The sequence below is a fragment of the Eupeodes corollae genome, chromosome 3 (genome assembly GCF_945859685.1).
Source record: "Eupeodes corollae chromosome 3, idEupCoro1.1, whole genome shotgun sequence".
NCBI lineage: Eukaryota > Metazoa > Arthropoda > Insecta > Diptera > Syrphidae > Eupeodes > Eupeodes corollae.
The window spans coordinates 19,733,970-19,757,548 of NC_079149.1; the positions used below are offsets into that span (position 1 = coordinate 19,733,970).

The 23,579-nt window shown below is 31.2% G+C and overlaps 1 protein-coding gene and 1 long non-coding RNA gene across 5 annotated transcripts in view; both read left to right on the forward strand.

The window, feature by feature from the left end:
- The window catches only part of LOC129948892 (GTP-binding protein REM 2), a 333,357-nt gene that overhangs the window by 167,494 nt on the left and 142,284 nt on the right, over positions 1–23,579 (forward strand). The gene's annotated exons all lie outside the window — the stretch shown is intronic.
- Positions 11,829–23,312, forward strand: LOC129948895 (uncharacterized). 3 transcript variants are annotated; one of them, XR_008781971.1, is made up of 3 exons: positions 11,829–11,973; positions 22,862–22,984; positions 23,052–23,312. It is a non-coding gene; the product is annotated as an uncharacterized LOC129948895 (long non-coding RNA). The 3 variants fall into 3 exon arrangements; XR_008781970.1 differs by lacking the exon at positions 11,829–11,973 and adding an exon at positions 22,402–22,701 and having other exon boundaries at positions 22,862–22,993; XR_008781969.1 differs by lacking the exon at positions 11,829–11,973 and adding an exon at positions 22,415–22,701.

The window sequence follows — 23,579 nt, forward strand, 5'->3', positions numbered from 1 at the left end:
ATATGAACGATGAAAAAAGTTATCATTAATAAATTAAAATGGGTTTAGGGACATTGAAAAATTAGTCGAGAAATCTCAAAATCAAGAATTGGAATGGACTACAACTTCCAATGGGAAATTAATAATAATATAAATTTTTTTTTTAATTTAAAATTGATATTTCAAAATATAAATTTGAAAAATATTTATTAATATCCCATAGGAAGTTATAGTAATCGGTCCGATTTGAAAATTGAAAATTTTGACATTTTGTCGACGTTTCAAGGTCCCTATAGTTGAAATAAAAGATTTTTAGAGAGATGTCTGTGGGTACGTGTGTAGGTACGTTCACGACGTATTTTTCGTCGTCCATAGTTCAAGACCCAGTAGAGATATCGACTTCAAATAAATTTTGTTATACAGATAATAATGTAGAAATATGCAGAAAGGGCTCTCAAGAAAAGTTCGTGGGTTGTTTTTTTACCATAGAAATTTAAAAAAAAGGTTTTTTTTTTTTTTATTAAACTTTATTTAGCTTTTTTAGCTAATTAAAAATACATATTTTTATCTTAAAATCTATTTTTAACATATATTTTGGTTAGTCTTTTAAATTTATCTATATTGAATTCATTCTTTATTTCATTTGGTAAGCTATTAAAAATAGATAATCCTTTATGCATTACCATATTCCTAGTTCTTTGGATTCTATAGTTTAATAATCTAAAATCATTTGCATTTCTTAGTTGATAAGAATGGACTTCATTTACATAAGTTAAATTTTCACATAGATAATTTGGCAAGAGGTTAAACTTCATTTTATAAACAAATAACAAAACATTAAATATAATTCTTTGATTAATACTGAGCCAATATAATTGTGTTAACATGTCTTCTTTGTGCGTCAGTCTATTGCACAACAAAATTACTCTCATTCCTTTATTTTGAAGTTTTTGCAAGCGATTCATCATTGTGTTATTGCACATAAATAAGATGCTAGAACAATACTCAAAGTGAGGTTTAATAATAGTATTATAAACATTTATAGCAGTTGATTTTGAAATTCTTTTTTTGATTCTACCAAAAAAGTGAATTTTTTTGGCAATTTTCTTACAAATATAATCAACATGAGAGTTAAAACTTAAACCATTATCAATCAAGACTCCTAAGTATTTAATCTCACTTACTATTTCAATTTTTTGATTATTTATGCAAATATCACTGTTTGATTCACCATTTAAAACCATTGCTTTAGTTTTATTGATGTTAAGTTTCAATTTGTTCATATTGAACCATCGTTGCAAATTTTTTAAATCATTATTTATCTCTATAATGCATTCCTCAGCAAAAAGAAGGGCATCATCGGCAAACAATACCAGCTTGGACAATTAAATAACTTTTTCCATATCATTTATGTAAACTAAGAACAAAAGGACTCCAAGCAGAGATCCTTGAGGTACTCCACAATTTATATCTATAGAGTCTGAAAAACAGCTATTTATCTTAGTTTTTTGTCGTCTTTGGTATAAATATGATCGAAACCAATTTTGTTCGTTTGCCCTAATGCCATATTTCTCTAGCTTCATTAAAAGAATATCTCTATCTACTGTTTCAAAGGCTCTTTTCAGATCCAAAAAAAATGCAACAATTATCTTTTTGTCATGTATTTCAATTTTCCATTTAGTTATTATAAAATTGAGAAGAGATTCACAATTATGGTTTTTCCGGAATCCTGATTGATAATGTGATATAAGATTGAATGATTCTAAGTATTTTTGAAATTGTATGTAAACTACTTTTTCAATAATCTTACTCTCTAGTGGCAACATATTAACAGGTCTAAACTCTTCTGCGTTTTTGGTGTTTTTAACATTTTAGTTAAACCTTAATATCTCACGGACCAATAACGCTAGAGACTTGAATTAAATTTTATATAATATATTATAACATGAAACCAAAGGATTATATTTTTGGAAAAATCCAACCAAAGTTTTTTTTTATAAATCGGAAAAAAACTGAAAAAAAAATATTTTTCCCCTCGAAAATTGTACTAACGAAAAATGATTTTATCTTCAAAATAATTTTGTGCAACGAAAAATAACGTTTTTCACATCTGGTAAGATTAAACAAAATCGAATTGACAGTTTTTTTCAAAAAAAATAGAAACCTAAAAAAAAAATTACTCAAAGTTGCTAAAAATTGAATTTCGACTCAAATATCTTTCCAAAACTTTGAGATATTGGCTTTAAACTACTTTAATCGTTTAAAAAATTTTGTTGTCAACATTCTGAAAAATTTTGAGGAAAATCGATTTGACAGTTTTTTTACGACTTAAATAGCTTTTCACAAATTAAAAATATTGTCTTCAAACTTTTTTTATTTTACAGAAAATATTGTTCTTAATATTAAGTAGTTTTTTTTTATTAAAATCCAACAGTCCGTTTTTTTGCTAAAAAAATAAAATCTTCAAGAAATAGTACGCAAATTTGGAAAAATTAATGTTCGGTTCTTGTTATCTCTCAAGTTAATTTCATTCATCCAATTTGTAAGAATTTAAGAAATGTTACTCAAATCGCTAAACATGTGGTTTTGAATTTTCAAACTAAACTTTTTCTTTATATTAACAATATTGTTCATAATTTTGAAATTTTTAAGAATAATTCAACAGACAACTTTTTAATCCAACACGAAAACGTACAAACTTTTAAGCAAGACAAATCGACAGACGGAATGGGAAGTTATCAGTGTGGGTCGCATCCCCGCCTCTTTTTTTGTATTACGTTTGTCTCTTAATTAAGTTTTAAGTTAGCAGAATATTAATCCCGTAAGCTCTTTACTGAATTGGCAAAAAATATAACTACGAAAATCAAAATTAAAATTCGCAAATAGACTTATTTATTAATTTCCAACAACGTTTAAAACTTTTCTTTACGTAATTTAATTAAAATTTCACCTCCATTTATTGAAATATAAGATTTCAAAAATAAATAAATTCTCTAACAAAAATCGGAAATTGAATAACTTCACTGTCAAAATTCTATTAAACCCAACTATATCTATTTCCTTGTTCCCTATAAATTCTTACCTCCTAAATATTTTCTTTTTGTTTTCCAAACTCTTCATAGAGCTCTTTTGCATAATCTCATCACACGTCAATTTATCAAGGATATAATAATATACTTTGATCTGTTCCCAAAACCTAAATTATCTTAATTAAAATGTGCTCAAAACCTTATATCCTAGCTACCAACTCTCACTTTACCATCATCTAATACCTTTTAAAATTTGATTTCCGATTTATAGGTATATAACTTTTTGAAAGGCTTTTCATGTTTTACCAAAGTTATTCCTTATACCTAATTTGTTATCCTATTAAAATTAAATTATCTATCTATATATTCCCAGAACTTTATAAAGCTACAACATTTTCCCAGGATCTTAACTTTAAACATTTGTTAAAAAATAATATCTATAGCAACATACTCTAAAGAGCAAATTCAATATAAATTTCTTTATAAAAGGTGAATGCTTTTATCATCCATAAATACTAAGTCCTAAGTCTAACCCCTCTTTCAACACTTACACTCAGTGGACCAATTTTCAAAACTTTCAAAATTGATTTATCCTCGAAACAACTTAGAAAGGACACTCAATAAATCAATTTTCTATAATAAAATAACTGTCGAAATGTTCCATAGGTTTCTGCTAGTATATGGAAAAGGACCTCTTCTGAATTAAAACGAAATTCAATTCAATTCGGGATGTGAGGAACATTTTGTGTGACAAAATAAACAAAAAAACAAGAAAAAAATGCGAAGAACATTGATCAACATTAATTTTTTAGTCCAAAACGGTACCTGTATCCGATGTTTACCATAGTTACCTGGTAACGGTAAGTAACCACCATCCCTAACCCACATAGCATAACCTACATATTGTCAACGACAATATTTCTGACAATATTCTCTAGACGCCTCCTTTCATATACCCCAAAAAAGTTGTTCGTTTAAAAAAGGACATTCCTGTCCTGCCATTGCCATATCCAGCAAAGTGATTTACAGTTGGTTTCCTTGTTTATGGTTCCATATATTTTTTGTGTTCATGTCCAGGTTGTGTATAATGAATGTACGTTGTTTAAAGTTTTCATCCTGTAAAACACCAAAATCTATATGTATACATTGGAACATGCAGAAATTTCGTCCTGTCCGGATTGTAACCCTTAAAAGTCACATGTGTATGACTTTAAGACACAACAACAACCAAAAAAAACTAAAGGATATTAAACTAAACCCACCCTCGCTGCTCGTTGTCCTTCTTTTTCTTCCGTTCTTCGAATGAAATTATAAACTAAATAAAGTTGGGCTTTGCTATGTAAATTTTAAATTCATAGATAAGTTTTTATGGAACATGGGTGGATACAAAACACGAATGTGTAAGTTCTCCTTATGTTTGTGTGTTACATTCTGTGTCTATATAGAAAAGTTCCTTAAATACGCCTTAAACAAAAAAGAAGACAACAATTTAATGGTCAGCAAAAAAAGAGAAAACTTTTGTTCAACTTTTTTTTGATTGTGTCCTGCTGTTTTGAACAGAAGCAGGACAAATTCAGGGATCATCAGGGACTTCTTTGTGGTTCAGACAATTAATTAAGTTGGGCTTTTGTAGGTTGCTTCAATCTTGGGTTTATGTATATTATGTACCGTATTAATACTTAGGTGGATATATGTGAGGAGTTTTGGGTACTTTCGGTTGTGGAAAAAGATGGATTGTGTGTAACTTGATAATTTTTGAAGATAGTTTATTTTGAGTTTATTTAAGCAAGAGCTTTAAAAGTTTGTAGTTTATAAGTTCTGATGGCAGGAAGTAACTTCATATATTTATTTTTAATAATAAAAGCAGACAGGTAAAGATTTTGGTATAGTTCATGGTGACCATGTCGTTATTCGGTTAAGTCTCAAGATTCCAAGTTTGGAAAAATAAATGCAAAATAAAGCTTTAACCAATTCTAACACAATGTAAAATTATTGCAAAAAATATTTAAAAAACAAAACTTCGTTAATACAAACTTTAACATTTGCTTAATAAAGAAATTTATATACATAACTGAAAAATTTATTGTTTTTATCAATATTTTCACAAATTTTTACTAGAAATTCTTTTTTTTAGATGACTTGAGAATATAGTACAGTGAAAGAGTAGTGTTTCATGTATTAAAATTAAAGGAAGAAAATAAAAATAGGCTGGGATGCGCCCACACTGATAACTTTCCATCCCGTCTGTCGATTTGTCTTGCTTTAAAGTTTGTAGGTTTTCGTGTTGGGATAAAAAGTTGTCAGTTGAATTATTCTTAAAAATTAAAAATTAATAACAATATTTTTCATATAAGGAAATAGTTTAATTGGAAAATCTAGTTTTGTCAAATAGATTTTTATTCGAAAACAAATGTTTAGCAATTAATTGGATGAATGAAATTAATTTGAGAGATATCAAGAACCGAACATCAATTTTACCAAATTTTCGTACTATTTCTTGTAGATTTTATTTTTTATGAAAAAACGGACTGTTGGATTTTTATAAAAAAAAACGTCTGAATATCGAAAACAATATTTTCTGTGAAATAAAAAAAGTTTGAAGACAATATTTTTAATTTTCGAAAAGCTATTTGAGTCGAAAGTAAATTTTATCCAACTTTTATTAATTTTTTGTTTATATTTTTATTTTTCGTAAATAAACTGTCAATTCGATTAACTCAAAATGTAACTTAATATTAGCAACCATATTTTTTAATAGATAAAAGAAGTTTAAAGCAGATATCTCAAAGTTTTGAAAAGATATTTGAGACGAAAAAGTCTTTTTACCAACTTTTATTAAATTTTTTGTTCAGGTTTTTATTTTTTGTAAGAACACTGTAAATTCCTTTTTTCTAAAAAAAACTTCAAAATTTTTAAAACAATATTTCTTATAAGATAAAATTAGTTGAAAGCCATAATCGCAAATTCTTGAAAACATATTTGAGTAGAAAATCAATTTTTACCAACTTTTATTAATTTTTTTGTATAGGTTTTTATTTTTTGTTAAAAAACTGTCAATTCGATTTTTCTCAAAATTTGACTCGGTATTAAAAACGTTATTTTTCGTGATACAAAATTGTTTTGGAGAAAAAATCATTTTGTATTCTCAAAATTTTCGAGTTGACAATATTTTTTTTCAGTTTTTTTTTAATATATAAAAAAAACCGTTAATTGGATTTTTTTTTAAAAATATATTTGTTTGGTATCACATTACAATATGTTATATAAAATTTAATTCAGGTCTCTAGCATTTTTGGTTCCTAAGATATTTAGGGTTAACCTTTTCAAACTGCTATGATAAAAAAACCACGCACTCAATTTTCTTGAGAGCCCTTTCTGCATTATTCTGACTTTTTATATTTATAACAAAATTTATTTGAATTCGATATCTCTTCTTGTTCTTGAGCGTTTGAACTTACGTACATACCTACGCACAGACATTTTGATAAACATCTTTTATTTCGAATCTAAAGCCCTTGAAACATCGAGAAACGTCAAAATTTTCAATTCGACAAATCGGATTCTTATGGGAAGTTACAAATGATCACTCAAATACATCCGAGATTTAAATTAAACCACCAGTTTTTTGAAATTTCAGACATGGGCAAATCACCATTTTCTTTGAATTTTGACAGATCTGTAGATAGTTGTCATATATCTGTCAAATAAATAAGTTATATTATATTCTTACCACAAATCCACCAATATGAAGTTTCAAAACTGAAACAACTCCACTAATAAATAGCTCGAGATTACTATTAGGTCCATCTCGTCCTTGCATTTCAACAAAAACATGACAAAATGTAAATGTCACATAGGAATACCACATGGGCTCTGAAAAATAGATCAGTCATTAAATAATCGACTTAAAAAATTGTGGCTCCATGAACTTACTTCTTTTGCAGATGCTGAATGCTATGATACTCAAAATGACAGAACTTCTGTAGAAAATTACTCCAACCATTGGTAAAAATGCTGAACAAATAGAAAATGACGTCATCAGAATAGTTATGAGGCTTAAAATGATAGCTTGAGAATGCAAAAACTTGAAGACCGAGTGTCGGAGAGGAAAGTATCAAAAATTAATTAAAATCTTGATAAATTCTTATATTTATCTTCGCCCATCCCAAATAGATGCCCATTACGAAGAACATAGGACAAAAATATTTTCCAAAAAGCATCCTTGAATCCTTATATCATGACATCGATAGACCCATATCATGAACTCACATTCCAACGAAAATTGTCAGACCAATTTCAAGAATCACTGTCAAAAGTTGAACTCCAAAGATCTGAAAAAATCTAATCAAGCAGTCTTTGGTTTCGTATTTTTTTTTTCTTTGAGCATCACCCAAACCGAAAGTCCAATAATTAGAAATGCCACATTAAACAGATGGTTCTTAAAGCAGGTTTGGTTTTGAACTGTCAATTCTGATGCTGTCAACTTTTAATATTTCACACCTAAAAACTACGGCCACCAATACTTAAAATGGAACTATACTTGATGTTTTAACAACACACATTGAAGTTGTTGAAATTTATTATTTTTGAAGAAAATGAAGATGATTGTTTGTACATTTTTCAGCTGCATACGTGAAATTGTTCTTGACAAGTTATGCTATGAAATAAAGAAGTACAAATATATTTCTGTCAAAAATAGTAAAAAGAACATATAATTAAGTACTAAAGACAGCACTGCAGAGATTGATTTATGAAATCTGTGAAAAGTAGCATTTGACAGAAGTTGCATGACATCTGTGAATGTCTATTTATGGCATTTGCGATAGTCAGATTTAAATTACAATTCTGAATTCTTTGAATTTAAAATAATTCCAAGCAACATGTTTATTACTCTCCATTTATTTGACGGGACCAAAAATCACCCAAAGAATTTTTCTCTCAAAGCATTCTAAGACGCTCTCATCTTTCTTTGACATGGTCCAAGCCGTAAAAGTTATTTTTCGTTTGATTTCAGTGCTGGTGTCGTTGTCTGAATGAACTACCTCAAAGTTAAAGCTATCCATAGCGAGGTTTTGTTCAAGACGTAGTCGTTTAACGTCCTTTTTTGATGACAGCATATACTTGGTATTGCCGACTTCATTTACCACTAAACCCATCTTCTCTGCTTCCGTTGCAATGCTCAAAAACGCACCATTGACATGCCTAGATCTTCCAATGTTGTCAATATTATAGTGGCATATCCGAGTAATTTGATGGGTCTTTGAAAGAGGCACAAGCCTCTAGTGCTGACGGTTGAGTTTTGCACAATTCTTTCCAGAACGATGCTGAAGAAGTCGCATGACAGTGCATCGTCTTGTCTAAAACTTTTTGACATCAAATACACCATTGAGATCTTTTCCGACCTTGATAGAGCAGCGTGCATTCTCCATCGTCATTCTGAACAAACGGATAAGTTTGACAGGAATTCCAAAACTAAACATTGCTGTATAAAGAACTTCCCTAAAGATAACAAGATATAAATCGACTGGTGAGTATCGATTTGAAGCTCCTATGTTTTTTCCAGATCTGCTATAATATTCTGAATACTTGATCAATGGTGGACTTTCCTTGTCTGAAGCCAGCCTGATATGGACCTATCGGTTGTTGACGAACGGCTTCAGAAGTTCACATAATACGGCAAAAATGATCCTATATTAGTTGGGGCAATTCAAAGGTTCTCCTTTTTTTATATTGGGCAAACTATGCTGAGGTTAAACTTATCAGTTAATCTTTCCCTAACAAGTCATCACCTGCTCCAGCTCCAGCAGTTTCGTTGGACTTCATTTTCGATATAGCTATCTTCATACTGTCGAGGTCGGGTAGCCGGAACTGTTGTTCTGCGTTGCGAAGTTTGAGTGGTGTTATCTCCTTTACAGCCGTATTCGATTCTATATCGCAGTTATAAAATTTAGAGAAGTTGTCTTTCCATATTTTCAACATAGAATGCGGTATTACAACGATGTTTCCCTCATCGTCTTTACAGGCTTCGGTTCAAGGCCAGTGCCTTTTTTCTATCTTTTACCTGCAGAAATTACAAAAACAACATTATTATCAAAAAAGATAATAAGTGATGTTTTGTATTGTAAAGAAAAAGTCTTTATTCCGTTTCCAATATGCCAAGGAACTCTTTTACAAAAAACTTTAAATAAAATTGTGTACTTAATAAATAAATTACAGAGTTAAGAAGTTCATCTATCAGGTAAATGCAAAAATATAATCAGCGGTCATTTTGACATAAATCAAACTTGCACATGAGCTACGAACTGCAAACTGTGGATGTTCGCATATTTTGACTTTTCTTTCACATGAGCTTTATTTTTATTCACAGACAGCGAAGAATTGTCCATATTTTCCTCAGCAATGATGCTTCACACAAAAAAAAAGAAGAGTGGTATAATTCCGAGGTTAAGTTGAACGTGAACAATTTATTCGTTGCAATGTGGATGGCATGTGGAACGCGAATAGAGTTAAGCACTATTCACATGAACACGACCCACGACCAACAAATGGATGAATATTCGTCGATTTTGACATTTCTTTCACATGAGAGTTTTTAATTCATCGCGAGTGAAGTTTGACTTTGACAATTGACCAAAACAAGAATGATTTTTTTAGGTTAAGTATACATGATTATTTTAGTCGTTGCGAGTGTGGATAATGTGGAACGCGAATAAAGTTTGACAGTTAGTATCAACTAAAATTTTTTTCGCGACGAACAAATTTGTTTTCTTAAATTTATTAATACATATCGCACCTCCAGTGCAATATCGACGCAATTGCAATTTTTTCTGAAATTAAGTTAAGAACGCCATAATGTCCCAAATGTCAAGTTTTATCCGTGGTAAAATTGACGTGATTGTATCTTTGCTAGTGCCTAAAAGAGGCCACTTTTTTGTTTGACACAAAAGTTTAAACTATGCAATTTTTTGGAGCAACAAAGTCGTAATGTACCTTGCGCTCCACAATAGTTCAAACCCTTCACAAGCTCAAAAAAGAAACAGGTGAAAGATATAAAAGGTAAGAATATGAACTCTAACTCATTGAATAGTCAGCTATTTTTAGGACTCTTGAAGTCGATTCTGTAGGCCTATTTTGGGGCGATATAGTATTTTCAATAAGCAAGCAAACTTTAACCGTGATTCCTGAACATTTAAGAAAATTGCATTTACGTCATTATTGCAAAGGAGGTGCGATATATGATATTCGAAGTAAAATTATGCATCGCAAATCAAAAAGAAACTATATTGCTTTCGTTTTGTTAAGAATTTGTGTGGAAATATGTCTTCAAACGTATATAAACTCACATTTTGTAATTCATTCGTCGTTCGTTGGTCGCGCTCATGTGAATACTACTTTACTGCCAAAATGTTTTTACAAAATGTTCCTGTTTTAAAGAACAAAATCCAAATTTTATTATCATAACAATAGTTTCAATTGGCTTCTTATAATTAAATATGTTTTTGTTTGAAACTGACTTTTTGAAATGTGTAAAATCACATTTGTTCGTCCATTCGTTGTTGTTCGCTCCCATGTGCAAGGACCTTAAGTGGGATGGGAGTTGGTGACATAAACATTAAACGTTGGCTGGTATGCCTTGTTTAAGTTCAGATTAGAAGAATTGAGCTGAAGAGGAAGCCTCAAGATTCATGTAGTATCACAATGGGCCATTATTCTGCCCTAAGTGTGTCCGTTTCCATCTTGGACAGCCACTATAACCTAACCTAAGACCGACTTAGAGTACAATTTAAGTAAATATTATATCAGACGACTTATTGCTCACTAATGTGCAATCGCTATATTCAATGTGAACATTTGACCTTGCTCCAATCCTTTTTATAGTAATGGAAAGAAATCAAAGAACAATTTCAGGGTAATTTAGTCGTATACTCCGCAAACACAAACAAAACAAAAACTATGTCGAATGTGTCAAAATATTATTTCCATCATCCAAAACGTTCAACTTTTAACACAAAAACCTACTTTACCAATTTCTAACACTTAAAACTGATTCATTTTATATACTTTAACATACAAACGTAGATGATACCAAAATCGACAATCTCAATTTGTCCCCCTTCATTATTCTTATTCACCTCACTAGCCTTGGCGTTGAAAGGCCAAAATTCTCTAAACAACAAAAATTCAAAATCAAAAAAACTATACAAGCCCAAACAAATTAGTAAAACAATGTACTCGCAAAAAAATAATGGCAAGGAGTCAAGGCAACTCAATTTCTATATTTTTTGAACGAGTATATAGACATTTTTGACACTTGTCGTTGGCAGCCTCTGGTCAAAACACTTTATATCTACATTCTAAACATTTAACAAACGACTGCTTGTTTTGTTCTTCGAATTCAAAACTAGTATATTCGTAATTCATAGAATATATACAAAAGTTCATTCCTACCCACCTGTCATCATCAGAAAAATATCCCCCTTCCCGTCGTACGCCGCCGTCAAGCTGGGGGTTTTGAGATTGAGAGCACTCATCGACGTTATTTGTTTAGATAATTTAGCTTATTTTGAAAAACAAAAATAAAATAAAAACACATCAAAAACTAAGTTGAGTAATTTTCCTGCTAAATGTATTTTAGATACGGGGTTTTCGACATTGACTTGCGTATCTTTAAACATGTATACTGTATAATTAGGGTATTTAAATGTCTATCTATGTACAGTAACATAGTTTTGGGACTTATGGATGGGTAAAGCTTATAATAGGATGGCAATTTTTAAAAAATCTATTTTCTAATGTCATCGAACGGCCTTAGGCTAGAAATGTCTCATTTCGCACGATTTCAATTTTAGAAATATCATTTATTATTATATTTTGAGTGTATTCAAATTCGAACGTGATGATGTTTGTGGTTTGTTTGTACATATTTCAAAAACTTGCGAGAGTGCATTAACTTTATTGTTGAAGGGTAAATAATATCAAAAAATATCAAAACCAAAGGACTAACCTTGTGAAGAAAAACAGTGACAGTGACGCATTTGAAGTCGGAACCCCATAATCACACACGAACCACAAAGGAAGTTTTTTTTTTGTTTTTGAAAAACATAATGTGTGTATTTTTGAAGATGCATAAATGGTTGGCCATAAACTTACAATTTAAGTTCAATGTTATATTTTAATTGGCTCATTAAAAAATAAATAATGTAAACCTGAAAACGATGTTCGACAAAAGATTTGTTCAAAAATATTTAAGGGCCGTTAAAAATATGTTCTTGTCTGACTCCCCGCTCCGCCAAAAGTCTGCAGAATGTAACATGTGTTGCAGAGGATTTTATATTTTCAGATATTGCCTCTTTTTTGTCAAGACCTTGAACTCTTGTAATCAATCTTTTGTTTGCATACGCATGAATATCTTTTTCATCTTTAAGAACTTTGTGAGCTGTTGAACTTGATGTAAAAATCTTGAGATTTTATGAGAGGCAAATAAATCACCGGATCTTTTTTGATCTTCAATATTTCTTTTTTTGTTTGGTGATATCTTCAATTCTTACCTCCTATCTAATAATTTTTATCTTTCTTGATTCATTTTTGTAAGGGGAAATTTTTGTCAGCGATGAATGATTTGCGGGAGGTCAGTTTAAAAAAGAAAAAAGTTTGACGTCATTGCATTACAAGACGCATGGTTAAATTTAGAATTTTTATTCTGTATTTTAAACTTGAAAAACTAACTATAGCTAATTAATTATAAATATCAATACGCCAAGTTAGTCAAATAAATTAATCATAAACTTTTAAAAGTTTATAAATAATTTCTTTTTCAAGAGATCCTTGTCCTACTTTAAGGATAGGCTATTTATTTGGCGTAAATAATTAGTTTGTTTAAGTTGTCAACAAAGTCATTATCAACGCAAAGTTGAAACTAAAAGGAATATTTTTAATGTAAAATACCAAAAATAAATAGTTAATAATATAAAATTAATGCGTCTGTGGTTTATTTTCGTATCGTCGAAGGGCTGAACTTGACAATTGTTAGCGAGGTTAGAAATTAATTTTATAGAATCTTTGAATCGATGTTTTATGTTTAAGAGGCTGCTTATAAACGGTGATTTTTTAAGAGTTTGAGAACTTTTTTAAAAAAAAAAACGCATACAATTTGCAAACTCTCATCGATTCTTTATTTGAAACGTTAGATTGGTCCATGACATTTACTTTTTAAAGATAATTTCATTTAAATGTTGACCGCGGTTGCGTCTTAGGTGGTCCATTCGGAAAGTCCAATTTTGGGTAACTTTTTCGAGCATTTCGGCCGGAAAAGCCCGAATTTCTTCGGAAATGTTGTCTTCCAAAGCTGGAATAGTTGCTGGCTTATCTGTGTAGACTTTAGACTTGACGTAGCCCCACAAAAAATAGTCTAAAGGTGTCAAATCGCATGATCTTGGTGGCCAACTTACCGGTCCATTCCTTGAGATGAATTGTTCTCCGAAGTTTTCCCTCAAAATGGCCATAGAATCGCGAGCTGTGTGGCATGTAGCGCCATCTTGTTGAAACCACATGTCAACCAAGTTCAGTTCTTCCATTTTTGGCAACAAAAAGTTTGTTAGCATTGAACGATAGCGATCGCCATTCACCGTAACGTTGCGTCCAACAGCATCTTTGAAAAAATACAGTCCAATGATTCCACCAGCGTACAAACCACACCAAACAGTGCATTTTTCGGGATGCATGGGCAGTTCTTGAACGGCTTCTGGTTGCTCTTCACTCCAAATGCGGCAATTTTGCTTTTTTACGTAGCCATTCAACCAGAAATGAGCCTCATCGCTGAACAAAATTTATCGATAAAAAAACGGATTTTCTGCCAACTTTTCTAGGGCCCATTCACTGAAAATTCGACGTTGTGGCAGATCGTTCGGCTTCAGTTCTTGCACGAGCTGTATTTTATACGGTTTTAGACCAAAATCTTTGCGTAAAATCTTCCTTGTGGTCGAATAACACAAACCCAATTGCTGCGAACGGCGACGAATCGACATTTCACAGTCTTCAGCAACACTCTCAGAAACAGACGCAATATTCTCTTCTGTACGCACTGTACGCATTCGTGTGGTTGGTTTAATGTCCAATAAAGTAAACTGAGTGCGAAACTTGGTCACAATCGCATTAATTGTTTGCTCACTTGGTCGATTATGTAGACCATAAATCGGACGTAAAGCGCGAAACACATTTCGAACCGAACACTGATTTTGGTAATAAAATTCAATGATTTGCAAGCGTTGCTCGTTAGTAGGTCTATTCATGATGAAATGTCAAAGCATACTGAGCATCTTTCTCTTTGACACTATGTCTGAAATCCCGCGTGATCTGTCAAATGCTAATGCATGAAAATCCTAACCTTAAAAAAATCACCCTTTATAAGTACAGAAATAATTTATTAAATTAAGGAAGTTATTTATTGAGTTAAGAATAAGTTCATTGGAAAAATGATAGTGACAAATTCGATTTTGAAGAAGTTCCTTTTGTAAGCTTCTATTTCGATTGGAACATGTTACGAGTGTTGTTTAATTTCAGCTAGAAACGCTTTTTACTTGTATGGTTGCGTTTTTTAACGACCTTACTGTCATTCATTTCGTCGTTTTAAGTTTTCAGCGCTTGAATATGACAGCTGTCAAATTGAAATGATATTTTTAGTGTCATGAATTTGACGTTGAATGTTTACCATTGGCTGCGTTCAATCTCGAGTTGGATAGGGTATCTTGGAAAGGTGGATTTTTAGATACTTTGTTGAACGAGGTGGATACCTTTGGATTCCTTTTTGACATCTCAGCTGTTTTTGATCAGCTGTTATTTTACACGTAATACACTAACAAAAAGGTATTCGGATACCCTATCTGTCTGAGATTGAACGCAGCCATTAGCTCGGTTTTGTGAGATCACTTTCCACTTGTGCGCGTCACCTGATCCACGGTCTTCTTCTACGGCGGTGTCCTGTAGGCGTGGATTTGAAGATTTTTCGCGCCGAAGCTATCTTAGTCGTTGATCCTTTATCCTTCTTATTAGGTCTACATCGCCGTACAGTTTGTCGTTCCATCCTCTCCACCACTTACCTTCAAAGTTGGGTCTGTCAATGATGACGTTTTGATCGAAACGTCGTCTTCTCTTGATGACAGTATGTACTTCTTTTTGTCCTCATTATCCGTTAAACACATTTTGGGCGTCAGTGGATAACCTTGTCTTAAGCCTTTTTTGACATCGAAATGTTCGTTCAAGTTGTTTCCAATCTCTATGAAGCAGAACGAATTCTCCATGGTCATCCTGCACAAACGGACAGTCATGCCAAAACTTGTCATGGATCTATGCGTCTCGTCCCTGTTGATGGTGTTATATGCGGCCTTGAAATCGATGGTGGATATTGATTTTAAGTTCTTGGTATTTTTTCAGGATCTGGAGTAATGTGAATATTTGATTAACTGTGGACTTTCCTGGTCCAAAACGACACTGATAAGAACCTATCAGGTTGTTGGCGATAGGTCTTAGACATTCACATATTACGGTGGAGAAGATTTTACAAGCGATGTAAAGTAGACTGATGCCTCTATAGTTGGTGCAGTTAAGAGGATCTCTTTTTTCAGTATAGGTCAAACAATTTTGAGCTTTCATATATCGGGCATGCTTTCTTCCGACCATTCCAGCTTCTTTCACTTCGTCTTAATTGGGAAGACAGGATTGTTGGCCCTCGTCATCTATATTGAATGGATCGTCCTACCTGACAGCGGAATTCGGTTCGTCGTCGCCGTTATGCAGTCGGCGAAAGTGGTCCTTCCATATCCTCAGTATTGACTGCGGTTTCACTATGATGTTTCCATTTTTGTCTTTGCTTTATCTATTGGTGAATTTCCTTTCACGTGCTCATAAAACTTTCGAACTTCATTTCTGCTTTTGAACCTCTCAACATCTTCGACCGTTTCGCAATATGGTCTATCTGGTTGAAGGTAGATTGATTTGGAAAACTCTAAGTTCCTTTGTGAATGTTGAGGCGTGGAAAACGCGTACTGGCTACCATGACGTGAATTCGTTATCAGAATTGTTGTTGTGCAGGCTGTTTTTCCCGATTATTCCACCAAACATGTTTTCCCTTCAATTTAAATGACGTAGATAGAACACTGCTAATATGCTTTGTCCAAGAGCTCGAAGAAAATGTCCTTGGTGTTGTCATTCTTTTATTCTTAGCATTAATCCGGATGGTCATAAGGTGCTCGTTGATGAATCCATAGACCAAGACTTGTTGCTTGAGGCTGGTTCCAATGACAAGGCCGCATTCAAATAAGTGTTGGTGGTTTTCTCGGTAGCAATCAATATAGTAAATATCGCAGTTTTTCATCCTCTTTTTTTCCGGCCCATCCCATTTCTTGGACAGTGATTAAACCAATTATTAAATTTGAAGAAATTCCTTCTTGAACGGGGATTGAAAATCATGATTTGGATGATATGACCAAGAAACCACAAGCCACATAATTTTACGCTTTGGTGACGTCAATTTGTCACCAAGACCTGTTTGTTAACGTGTCACGCTATAAAATCCTAAATCTAGACGCATTAAAAACAAACATTACTGAATATTGCATAAGGCTTGCTAAATTCATAAATTTATTTACTATTATCCTTATTCAATATTGATAAAATTTTCGAAAAACTTTCCAAACGGTTCTTAACAGACAGATTCAAGGCCATAAAGCGAAAACTCAAGATTTTTCAAAACTTCGTACGGAATCAAATGAAAACTTGTAGTAAATTGAAGTAAACTTTATTTAGAAGAAATGATTTTTAATGGAAAATTATCAAAAAACTATGGTGTGTTTTACCTTAACCTTAAAAACATAGTTTTTGGATGTCTTTCATATTTTTGAAGAGTCATATTTAAAAAACCTGATGTAATAGAAAAATTCGTATTCAGGACAACTTAAAGCTTTGAAAAAATGTTGTTCTATTTGCCATTCAAACTATATCAAATGAAACGCATGCTGCTAATCTTTCCAAAGCAGTTGGGTTTATCATCAGTAAAATCTTAAGTTAAATACTGTCAAATTTATTTAAGACGTTGATTTTCAAGGAATTATATTTTGTATTCATTTTATTACTTTTCAAGGACAATTCACATCACTAGACGTATCAAATTGGCACATCAAAAGAAACTTCCATTTTTCTACATCACCACCCAACAATAATAAAATAATATTCAACATTTTAAAATGCATGCATTTTCCTTTCTTTATTTTTTGATTTTTTTAGATTACGATGAGTACACAAAAAGTACAAATATAAGAAGGAAGAAAATATATGTACGTTCTTATATTTCAAATCAAATCGAGTGCAAATCTAGATCGATAAATGTCATTGTGTCAATGAGAATAAGATCTTTTTCAACAGAAAATGGAAAATAAGAAAATAAAATAAAAACCAAGAGTTTTTGTTGGCTGGTATCAGACACAAGAATGAACAATATTTTCCAAGTATTTTCCTATTTTCCTATTTTATTTGAAAAAAGAAAACAACGAATAAAATACTCATACCTAGTTCTGAATGAGTTCTTCCTTTTTTTTCTCCCATCCTCTTAAAAGGATATTCAACTGATATAGAATCGATAAGATACTTACGTATACATGAATGTATGTCTATATATCCTTTCAATAGAAAATATAAAGGACTATAGGAAAAAAAGGATAAATTGAATAAATAAAATGATAGATAAAAGTGTTTGTATTTCTAATTCAAATTAAAAGGTATTCTCGTACAATGAATGTCATTTTAGTTCTTTTTTCTTCTTCCTAATTTATAGAATAAATGTGAATGTCTATTTTTAAAACTAAGCTTTTTTGATTTAATAGAAAAATATAATAACACATTTAATTGGAATATTGATTCTGTCACTTGTGTAGTGACAGAATCTGTCATTTTTTTAGTGACAAGCAAGTAATTTTGAAAATGTTCACATTTGTGGCGTGAAACGTCAAAATTTCACTACCAAAAAGTTAAACGCCGAAAATCGGTTTCCACACATTCACAAAAACTTCAAGTTAAATAAAATATCAGAGACAGTTTTTTTTCATGAATTTCATGAATAAAATTTATCTCAAAAGTTTATTAATCTTTGTAACTATTGAGCAGAATTTTACGGAGCCAAACTTCAGATATTTCAATATCATAAACACGCCTTTTTTTCCATACAATTATGAAATGCCACTTGTATGTCAAATTGAAAGAATGATAAACAAAACAAAATGGCTGCGTTTAAGACTGCTATCCGGATACATTTTTTTTTACTGTTTTACTAACAATTTATCCCAAGCAGCTGGGATGTCAAAAAGGGAATTAAAAGGTATCGAAGAATTTCTGACAGAAGAGCTGATTCAACATATGAATGAATTTGAAGGGACCCGAAAATAAATTTAAAATTAGTGTTTATTAAAAATCCGTTGAGTTATTTGTTTTACAATAACTTGAACCACGTAATCTAAATGTTTTGTCTGTCTTTTGTGAACAGCTAAAAATTGTTTTTTTTTATTTCTTGCCAGCTGTCATAGTTCTGTTATCCAACTGGTTTAATAAGGAATCTAAAATTACACGAAACCTGGATAGCCTATCCAACTCGAAATTAAAAGTAGCCAATGTGTACTCTCTAGAACCTATCAACGTATTCGCCGTGTGAAAAAATGAAAAATGACAGCTGAACTCAGAAAAAATATTCCAAAGTGCAGTAGCAGTGTATGTAAATCAATATGTACATATTTGCATTTCGGACATTTATAATACTCACAAATGACGTTTTCCATTGCTAAATTTAGATTTTAGATTTTTAGATTTTTGTGAATGAACCTCGTATGAAATTCATTCAGATTTGTTTTCACTCGAATGAAAAGAGTTCAGCGAATTGGTATCCAATTCGTTTAAAAATATTTTGAATACAATGTTCACAATCTGTCAAATGCCAATTAAAACAAATGACAGCCACATCGAATCAACTGACAGCGACAGGTGAGCATTGCATTGATTAGTTCGTGACATGGGAGTAATTCTCTTGCAAAAATTTATGCAAAAAATGGAGACAAAACAGTGTGTGACAGATTGACATGAATGAAAACTGAATAAATTGATTTATTTTACCAATGTAAAGCTAACATAAATCAGATCTGTCAGAAAACATATCTTGCAACTGTTTAAAGAAATAATTTTATCTGAAAAATGTAAAAGATTAATTATAAGTCACTTTGTTTTTTTCATAATGAATTTTTGAGATTGTGTTAAAAATAAGTTAAAAATGTATCTATTAATTTTTTGGACATAGACAATTTATCGATCGATCTTTTTCCTCTGATGACAGTTTAAATTTCCAAATATGTACAGTCAGATCTGAAATTTAACTTCTTTTGATTCTGCAGCGTTTTACAATAAGACTTTTCATTTTGACACTTAAAAACTAGTATTTTTGAAGAAGACATTTGGGAATATTTATTTTTTTTTGTCAAGAGGATGATTTGCCTTCAACAATGATAAAGGATGTCAGTCAAATGACAGTCACAGTTACGGTTGCAGCGCCATATCCTTTTCATAAATGTAATGTACAATTCTCCGATAATTTCATTAATTCCATCTCAAAGCTTTGAATTAATTTTGGACCATTAACATAGACCTCATCATTTAACGAGCTTACAAATAAGTCTAAAGATTTTAAGCCACAAGCTCTAAGTGGTTACTTGGAATTACGCTGCTATGCTGTGGTACGGTCAGGAATCTTTTCTTTAAAAATTGCAATTGTTTTGTTGATTGTGTTGCACGTTGCGCGTTTTTGTATTGAATTACATCGATTTCAATGCATTTTTTACATGAGTTTTGTTCGATTTTTAGCAATAACAACAAGCAGATGACAGATTAAAAAGTGACAGCTACTCCAAAATTGGACTTTTTAAAAATAAACATCAAAGTAAACATTAAAGAACAGGTTATGAAGGCTTTTATTGCCTCGTACGCCTGTAGAAAAACTTTTAGTAAAAAGATGGGCCTTCAATCGAAGATTATTTTGTGGACGTACACAGCTGTTGTGGATCGGTTGTGTGGTAGCCTGCGCTTAACAAGAAAAACAGTATCGAGAAACTAAGGAAGGTTCAAAGAGTATCTAGTGTAGGGGCCTTACGACCCTGCCTAACAGACGGCTTTAGTGTTATTCTGCACCTTCTACCTGTAAACCTACTCATTAAATATTTAATATAGTGCACAAGCTAAGCCTTAAAGAATCAAACTTTTGTTTTCCATGTAAATGTCATGCCAGTTGTAGAATGTTAAGCTTCAGAAGGGCATTTCTTAAAGAAAACGATGAACTTTCTGAAATAAAAATCAAAGACCTGATTTCTTTTTTTATGCAGGTAATTTTGTCAATAAAAATCCTTCATAATATCATGTTTTTATTAATTTTCCATAGGAAGTTATTGTTATGAGCCCGATTTGTCAAGTTAAAAACTTTGACATTTTTCGACGTTTCAAGGTCCCTAAAGTCGAAATAAAAGATATTTTTGAAAAAAAATCCAACCTACAGATTTTTTTATAAATCGAAAACACTAAAAAAATGTGTCACCCCGAAAATTTTACGAATAAAAAATGATTTCATCTCCAAAAAAATTTTGTGCACAAAATCAACGTTTTTACCATCTGGTAAGATTTTGAGAAACATCGAAATGACGGTTTTTACAAAAAAAATGGACAAACGTTGGTAAAAATTCTATTTCACACCAAACCCAAAACCTGGTTTTCGGCAAAATGTTTTCGAACACCCGAAAATCGTTCACACCGAACATTTACAAGTTTTCATTTGACATTTAAATTTGTTTAATACCGGTTGTCAAATTTCGTATTGATGAAAAAATGTATGAGGAAAAAGTTTTGTTCTTCTCAGATTATTTGTGAAAATAAAATTAATTCTAACTACATAATTCAAATTGATTATAAAGTAACACTAGCTCGTCTAGAAAAAGTTTCAACTGAAGTTTTGGGGACGGGTGGAAAGGTAACCGGGGCTTTTATTCTCGACGTTGGCAAATTCTACCCCAATTTTTTTTGTTGCCACGCAGCTCCCCCAAAGTTTCCTTTTTTCTTTTTTTTCCTATTCCATATTCTGTAAATAAAAACAAAAAGAAATAAGTCTTATTTTGTAAGGAAATTGTATAAACAATATTACTTACACAATTTATTTCAAAATGAAATATTTGTTTTGACAGCAGCCATCAGCTGTTTTGTTTACTTTAATTTGAGCGCTGAATGTTTCAAAAGGTTTGTTTGTTTAAATCGCTACTAGTTTTCGAGAGGGTTTATATAAAACTTGTGGTTTACGAAATCTTGTGGTTTACCAAAAATGTATGAGAAAACTTGAGTTTTCGATGTAGGTGACTTGGTGTGAAAAGCCTATAACAAACTTGATTTTCAAATTAAACTATTTCTTGATATGAAAAATATTGTTGGTTATTTTAAAATTTTTAAGAATAATTCAACTAACAACTTTTTTTACCTATCAAGAAAACTTACAAACTTTCAAGCCAGACAAATCGACACACAGGATGGGAAGTTATGAATGTGGGTCGCACCCCAGCCTCTTTTTTTATATCTAGATAGAAACCTTTCATATGTCAATATTACCACTGTCAAAAAATGGATGTGTTCATTGATTCATTGCTTAAGTCCTCGTTTGGTTTCACACAATTATTTGATAGGAATTTTAATTCTTCTTCTTAATGTGAAATTATTGCAAATCTGACTCTTAAAAAGTTATTATAGAAATATTGACCGTTTAATACTAAAATTCAGAAACTTTTTAGTAACACAAATTTCAATTGAAATACGTGATAGGTGAAAAACTGGAATTGCACCATAAAACCAATAAATTATACGCAAATGAAAGTAGGTGTATTAATTCAAATTTTGTATAATAAATGACATATTATACATTTTAGTACACGTTCAAGTTGATTATGATATATTTTAACTGCATGTATTTCAAAATATGTAAATTCACTAAATTTATAGTAATTCCCCGTTTATGTAGCTTCAGAACTATTGTTTGCTTAAATCAACCAATCTTGACATTTCATGGAACCATTTCCGCAGCAATATATTTCACGGTTTTTAGTTATTCACACATAACACAATGCCCGATGTTTGCTTAAACTTATAGCTTCAGTATAAAAACGGACTGCGTGACCCGCATGTGGGTCACATGTCAAAATAATACGTACAACCACAAAATACACAAACAACAATCATAAAAACCAGCTAACAAAAATAATATTGTATGTTGTCGTAAAATAATAATAATTTCAAAAACTGCCATTATTATTTATATCCAAACCGCCCCCATATTGTATGCAATTTTCCACGCAATATACGCAACGCGCATTTTCTTGGCAACAGCACCCGCGTTACATGTTTTCACACTTTAAAAATAGCATTAACAGGAGCTAAATTCAGTTTTTCTAAGAAACTAAAATTAGTTATTAGTGGGTTTTTAATTAAACAATTTTGTGTATATTTAAAATTAAATTTTAAAAAACAAAAAATATTTAAATTTAGAATAAAATAGCGTAAAACTTTCGATTTCACGAACTGCAGTGTGCGGTCAAAAAGAGAAATTTTGAAAACAAAAATCGCTGTTTTTAAATTTGGTGTCAGTATGATTTTAAAAATATACTCACACTTAATTTTGTGTTTGTGTTTTTTTAAATATTTTATTTGAACATCACGCATTGCACTCGATTGCAGTTATTTTGCGTGCATGCATAGCAGCGATTATAATTGCGGCAATAAAATGCAATTTTCTTTTATAGAGGTGGGCGCTGCGTTGGTTTATGTTGCTGCCAGTTAATAAAGTCGGTGGGTGGAAAATATTTCACAAGATGTCATAACAAATTTATACGATGTTGGATTTTTCTTTATATTTGAATTTGAGGGTATTTTATGTACATACAGAAAAATTGCAAATTTATGCAAGGAACTGCAAATTTATGTGTTTTATAGATGAAAAGAAAAATTGGCTACAAATGAAGGCGACAACGACGACAACGATGACGACCGACGACTTACGGTCCTTGATGGTTAAAGTTTTGGTTTTGGTTTTATAGGAGTTTTATGGGAATTTGTTTTTTTTTTGTAATGGAATAAACACAAATAAAGTAGAAAACATAAAAAAGAATGATTTTGTTTTTTTTTTTTTTTTTTTAAAGTAAAGAGAATAATTTAAAACCAGACGAATCACCAAGAGTGATGTTTGGTTATGAAATTAATGTGAATTTTATGTTTTTTTTTTGAATATATAAAGAATTCAAGGAGAAAAAAACCCTTAAGTTCAAAGGTTTGACATTAATATAAAGTGCTTATAATTTTGAAACATAAAACAAAATACCAAGAAGTCTGTATCATCTGTTGACATGGACATTGAAAAATCACTTTTATAAATTTATGTATCAACAAATTTTGCACTAATTTGACAAAATTTAAATTTAAAAAGGGACAAAATAAGATGGTTTTGTTTTTTGAAATATTAAA